Source organism: Sus scrofa, chromosome 5 (assembly GCF_000003025.6).
Source record: "Sus scrofa isolate TJ Tabasco breed Duroc chromosome 5, Sscrofa11.1, whole genome shotgun sequence".
In the NCBI taxonomy this organism is placed as follows: Eukaryota; Metazoa; Chordata; class Mammalia; order Artiodactyla; family Suidae; genus Sus; species Sus scrofa.
The window spans coordinates 64,313,592-64,319,348 of NC_010447.5; positions in this window are offsets into that span (position 1 = coordinate 64,313,592).

Below are 5,757 nucleotides of genomic sequence, written 5' to 3' on the forward strand. Positions count from 1 at the left end.
ATTCAATAAATGTTGTTGCATGAAGACTGTCTGGAGAGCTGGATGGAGGCACCGTGAAGGGGACGGGAAGTGGATGCAAGCCCTGGTTGCTGCCCAAGCACCTGGGAGGCCTGGGTGGGAGGTGGGGACAGTTTCTCATACCAGTGGCTGCACCTTATAAGTGACCATTCTTCGTGGCCTTCGGAGAGACAGACTGTCCTGCTAAGCCCCTCCCTAGGCATTGCTGAGCATCTGTGCCCCTGTCCTGGAACCCCCTTCCCTTCCCAGCTTTGGTCACCATGATCTGTAATCGTCTCCATTCACTGAGTACCACTCACCACCCAGCTGCAACATCCTCATCCTCATCTGCCCACCTCCCCATCAACTGCCTCGTAACGGAGGAGGGTGACACCCCGAGCCAGCTTTTTTTTTTTTTTTTTTTTTTTTTTTTCTTTTTTGGAAGCCCTGAGACACATGGAGTTCCCAGGCCAGGGATCAGATGCGAGCCATAGCTGTGACCTAAGCCACAGCTGTGGCAACTTGGGGTCCTTAACCCACTGTACCAAGCCGGGGATTGAACCTGTGTCCCGGTGCTCCCAAGAGGCTCCTGATCCCATTGCGCCACAGCAGGAACTCCTCAGGCCAGCTTCTTTAGGAACTTCGAATCTTGTGTATTCCCACGCACATCATCACAGAGAGAGCAGCCTTGGGAATCCTCCTAGCTTTTATTTTGACAAAAGAGAAACTGAGGGATGTCTGAGGGGAACCCTGGTTTTCAGAACCCTGGTTCCTTCCCCCACTCTAGCATCAGACTTGGAGCCCAAAAGACACCCTTCTTCATGCTCTCTGGGGCCGCCTCCCCTGCTGCCTTGGTCTTCCTGCCCTCAATTGTGATCTGCCTATCCTGAGTCGCTGGGCGAGTCTCGGGAAAGAGGCGGAGATGGTGGAGGGAGCAGGAAGGTAGGAAAGGTCCTGGCGAGGAACTGATTTGACGACTCCTGACTTCCCTTTCTTAAACTCAAGATGATGAGGGGAAAATGCCGGTGTCACAACGGTTTCCTCTCAGAGCCCTCACATTCAGCCTGTCCTCGTCACTCTCTGCCACAGCTTATCCTCAGCCCTGCTCAACCCCCTGGCCAGGGCTCCCTCTCCCCTGGCTGGGGTGGGCAGGACCTCCGAGACAAAGCTGGAGCTTATGCTGGATGACAGCATCCAGCCACCCTCCCCTTCCTTCCCCTGTCTTGACCAGCCCCCACCCCCCCACCCCGCGCGCGTGCTGGGCTTTCTCCTGCCTAAAGCACTTCCACCTTGGAGGGTTTCCTCATCTATGTGTTACTCCTGGACACTAGGGGTTTTGATTTTGTTTGTTTGTTTGCTTTAAAAATCGTTTATTTCGGAGTTCCTGTCGTGGCGCAGTGGTTAACGAATCCGACTAGGAACCATGAGGTCGCGGGTTCGGTCCCTGCCCTTGCTCAGTGGGTTAACGATCCGGCGTTGCCGTGAGCTGTGGTGTAGGTCGCAGACGCGGCTCGGATCCCGCATTGCTGTGGCTCTGGCGTAGGCCGGTGGCTACAGCTCCGATTCAACCCCTAGCCTGGGAACCTCCATATGCCGCGGAAGCGGCCCAAGAGATAGCAACAACAACAACAACAAACAACAACAACAACAACAAAAACAAAAAAAACAAAAAAAACAAAAAAAAGACAAAAAAATCGTTTATTTCCTTCTCTACCAACCCATGAGCCTTCTGATCATGATGCAAGGCATCACAAACATCATAAAAACTTATACTAATATATTTCTCTTCCATGATTCAAGACAAAGTGGATTGAAAAGCAAATTGGGGGTGGGGGAGGAATTCCTGTCGTGGCATAGCAGAAATGAATCCGACTAGGAACCATGAGGTTGTGGGTTCGATCCCTGGCCTCCCTCAGTGGATTACGGTTCTGGCGTTGTCATGAGCTGTGGTGTAGGTGGCAGATGCGACTCAGATCCTGAGTTGCTCTGACTGTAGCTCCGATTGGACCCCTAGCCTGGGAACCTCCATATGCCGCGGGTGCAGCCCTAAAAAGACAAAAGACAAAACAAAAAACAAAAAAGCAAATGGGTGTCACTTACGGGAGTCAGGAGGTGATCAGGGCAGGTACCAGTAAGAGGGGGCATTCGTTTTTCTAGTGTGTTTATTGGAATCGGCAGTAATCAGCACACTTGCCTCTTATGAGCAGCTATCCAGAGTCAGCACATCCAGAAGGGCTGCCTCTCCTGGTTTTTCAGTCTCAGGTTGATCAGACTGGTAGAGAAGGAAGAGTTCAAGTTGTTTCATTTTCCTTATCAAGCTTATCAGGTGAAGTGACTTGCCCAAGTTCATTATTCTTACAGAACCAACCTGGAAGCCAGGATTCCTGTGACCCAGCCTGTCTGTCTCCCTGTGACGCATGGAGCTGGAATGGCAGGGCTGGCACTGGAACCCACGTCACCTGGACCACGAGTCCAGTGCCCTTGCGATGACTCTGTGCTACTGTGAGGTGTATGTGTGTGTGTGTGTGTGTGTGTATGGGTGTGTCTGTGGGAGAGAGACGTGATGGAAATGGGGGGCTCTTCATCCTTTGCTCTACAAGCCCTAACCTAAGAGCCTAATCCTGTCACCTCTGAGTGTGCCCCTCCTATCTCTCCATCTCCCCCTTTCTCTCCCTCATTATCATTTCTTCTTCCCCTGGAGGGATTATGGCCAGAGTTTCATCCCCTCCCAGAGACTAGTTATCTGTTCATATTCCTAGACCCGCCCACATCTCACCATTTTTTTTTTTTTAAAGGCTGCACCTGAGACATATGGACATTCCCAGGCTAGGGGTCGAATCAGAGCCACAGCTGCTGGCCTACACCACAGCCACAGCAATGCCAGATCCAACTCATGTCTGGGACCTACACCGCAGCTCACGGCAACTCTGGATCCTTAACCCACTGAGCGAGGCCAAGGATCTAACCCACATCTTCATGGATATTAGTCGGGTTCTTAACCTGCTGAGCCACAGGAGGAACTCCCATCTTTTTTTGTTAAACAGAACTTTATTGAACAATTGAATACCACATTTCTCAAGACTTTAAACTGACTGAGTAAATAAGCACTTATCGTAAACTCTGGCAGAAACTCTTTTGTGCTGAGCTGTAATGGTTTTGACAGTTGGTGAAATTCCTTGTAACATAAAAAAAAGGACACTGAAGGAGTTCTCTGGTGGCCTAAAAGTTAAGGGTCTGGCATTGTCACTGCTGTGGCTTGGGTTCGATCCCTGGCTTGGCAACTTCCATGGCCATAAAAATGGGACATTGAAATTGTTATTAATTGTTAACACAAACCATGAACACTGCTGCCACTGACTGAATGCTTAGTATATGGCAACACTTGCTAAACACTTCACATGTGCTTACTCATCAATGCCTATGACGTGAGGGGTGCTTCCCATGGGCAATCTGGCTCCTGCACCTGCTTCTTTTTTTAAAAATTTTTTATTTTTTTATTTTTTTATTTTTTTGCCTTTTCTAGGGCCACTCATGTGGCATATGGAGGTTCCCAGGCTAGGGGTCTAATTGGAGCTGTAGCCACAGCCACAGCAACGCCAGATCTGAGCCGCGTCTGCGACCCACACCACAGCTCACAGCAACGCCGGATCCTTAACCCAGGATCCTCAACCCACTGAGCAAGGCCAGGGATCGAACCCGCAACCTCATGGTTCCTAGTCAGATGGGACAGGAACTCCATGCACCTGCTTCTTTGAGAGCTCTTTCGGGCCTACTCAGACTGTATTTGGAGCCTCCCTGTGTGTTGGTGGAGGTGACCTCCTCCATCTATGAGTCCAGCTTTACTGAACCCTCCTGTTGCTCAGAGCCTGGAGGATGGAATGAAGTCAGCCAGAGGTGGGGGCATCAAGCTCCATGTACATTTCCAGATGCTCTGCCCCTGAGTGGGAAAGGAGGTCAGGAAAGGCGAGAGTGGATTCCAGGGTGGGGGCTCCTCTGGTGGATCCAGAGACGGATGAGAAACTCTGATGCCAAGTCACAAAGCCCTAGGACCTCACGCCTGTCTGGCCCTCCTGCATTTCTAGCAACTTCAGTGGCTGAAGGACCCTGGGCCTGGACTGATACAGGGAAGGTCATTGTGCCTGGAGACTATTTGGATGAATTTTGTACCTTTGTCATGGGATTCATTTGGGAGCTGCCCTGCACAGATAGGAGTGGCATAAAATACCCCAAGGGTCAGGGTGTGAGCTCTGACACAAAAGGACTGATAGAAAAGTGGCAACTATTTGTGGTAGGGTTTGGGCTGAAGTCAGGAGTCTGTGAGCTAGGCTGGCTCTGCAGGACACCTGGCCTGCTTATCTCTGGGCCTTGGTTTTCTCATCTGTGAAATAGGGAGCTAATTCCACAGCATTATCATAGATGTGATTTCATTAAGCCTCATGACATCACCTTCCCTGACAGTGACAGGCACTGTCACTGTCATTTAATAACTGAGGTCTCTGAGTTCCCTTCATGGCACAGTGGTTAACGAATCCGACTAGGAACCATGAGGTTTCGGGTTCGATCCCTGGCCTCGATCAGTAGAAATCAGTGGATTAAGGAGCCAGCGTTGCTGTGAGCTGTGGTGTAGGTCGCAGATGCACCTCGGATCCCGAGTTGCTGTGGCTCTGGCGTAGGTTGGTGGCTACAGCTCTCATTCGACCCCTAGCCTGGGAACCTCCATATGCCTTGGGTGAGGCCCTAGAAAGACAAAAAGAAAAAAAATAAAAATTAAAATTAAAAAAATTAAAAAGTAATAACTGAGGTTTCTGGGAAAGCAGAGCCAGGGTCAGCAGCTGGGGGCCCAGCCCCAGCAGAGCAGGGACTGGACTGAGAACTGTGGGTGGAGGAGGGGGTCAGGGCCCGGGTCAGGGCTAGAATTACTCTGAGGTTCTGGTTGGAGGGGAAAATTCCCAAGAAGGCGAGAGATTAGGGTGTCAGTAGAGAACTTTGGGGAAAAGGGGAGAGACTCGAAGGAGCACTTAGGACTGGTCCAGCATCAGATGCTTAATAAACCTGTCTGGTCTCAATAAACTCTTAAAACTCTTAAAAAACTCTTAAATAAAAAACTCTTAAATAAACTCTTAAAAAAGAGAGGGTCTCCCCGTTTTGCAAATTGGAACACTGGCTCTGAGAGTTAGAAATCACACAGCTAAAAAAACAAAAGCGTTCTGTGCTGAAACCCAGTAAATCTGACTCCAAAGCCCTGGGCTCTCCTCTAGCTGTGTCCCTGGGAAGGCCCGGCGATGGGGATGAGGAGGGAGGGGGCTGGCCCGCCTCTGTGTTTGGTTGGGAGCGGTCAGCACGTGGCAGCTGAGCCAGCACGGGCTCTCTGACTGGCCACAAAGGGTTAAGGAGCCTCAGCCCCCTCCTCCCGCCTCCTCCCGCCTCCACCCCCGGCTCTTCCTGTCCTGAAGTTACAACACCCCCTCTGCGCTCTCCCTTCCCCTCCCACCTCCTCTCTCCTCCTCTCGGCTTGACTTTTCTGAGTTCTCCGAACTCTGGCTCCAAAACTGGCCTTCCGGGTTTGAGGTTCCCCGGGACCAGGCCGTGATTCTCTGCCCCAGGCTCAACCCTCAGCTCCCTCGCCCAACCCTCCGGCTCCACTTGGGACCTCCGGACCCTGCTCCTCCTGGGACGGTATCGACTGTCGCCTCGGTCCGCCGTCACTGTCGCCACTGCCTGAGCCCTGATGGGGGAGTGAGAGGACACAGCTGGCCGGAC